This window comes from Acartia tonsa, chromosome 12, assembly GCF_053477335.1.
Source record: "Acartia tonsa isolate MP-2025a chromosome 12, ASM5347733v1, whole genome shotgun sequence".
Lineage (NCBI taxonomy): Eukaryota > Metazoa > Arthropoda > Copepoda > Calanoida > Acartiidae > Acartia > Acartia tonsa.
Genome location: NC_137271.1, coordinates 48,094,858 through 48,096,020, shown reverse-complemented (window position 1 = coordinate 48,096,020; position 1,163 = coordinate 48,094,858).

The following is a 1,163-nucleotide window of genomic DNA, read 5'->3' as shown; positions in this document are numbered from 1 at the left end:
CTAACCTAACCTAACCTAACCTAACCTAACCTAACCTAACCTAACCTAACCTAACCTAACCTAACCTAACCTAACCTAACCTAACCTAACCTAACCTAACCTAACCTAACCTAACCTAACCTAACCTAACCTAACCTAACCTAACCTAACCTAACCTAACCTAACCTAACCTAACCTAACCTAACCTAACCTAACTAACCTAACTAACCTAACCTAACCTAACCTAACCTAACCTAACCTAACCTAACCTAACCTACCTAACCTAACTAACCTAACCTAACCTAACCTAACCTAACCTAACCTAACCTAACCTAACCTAACCTAACCTAACCTAACCTAACCTAACCTAACCTAACCTAACCTAACCTAACCTAACCTAACCTAACCTAACCTAACCTAACCTAACCTAACCTAACCTAACCTAACCTAACCTAACCTAACCTAACCTAACCTAACCTAACCTAACCTAACCTAACCTAACCTAACCTAACCTAACCTAACCTAACCTAACCTAACCTAACCTAACCTAACCTAACCTAACCTAACCTAACCTAACCTAACCTAACCTAACCTAACCTAACCTAACCTAACCTAACCTAACCTAACCTAACCTAACCTAACCTAACCTAACCTAACCTAACCTAACCTAACCTAACCTAACCTAACCTAACCTAACCTAACCTAACCTAACCTAACCTAACCTAACCTAACCTAACCTAACCTAACCTAACCTAACCTAACCTAACCTAACCTAACCTAACCTAACCTAACCTAACCTAACCTAACCTAACCTAACCTAACCTAACCTAACCTAACCTAACCTAACCTAACCTAACCTAACCTAACCTAACCTAACCTAACCTAACCTAACCTAACCTAACCTAACCTAACCTAACCTAACCTAACCTAACCTAACCTAACCTAACCTAACCTAACCTAACCTAACCTAACCTAACCTAACCTAACCTAACCTAACCTAACCTAACCTAACCTAACCTAACCTAACCTAACCTAACCTAACCTAACCTAACCTAACCTAACCTAACCTAACCTAACCTAACCTAACCTAACCTAACCTAACCTAACCTAACCTAACCTAACCTAACCTAACCTAACCTAACCTAACCTAACCTAACCTAACCTAACCTAACCTAACCTAACCT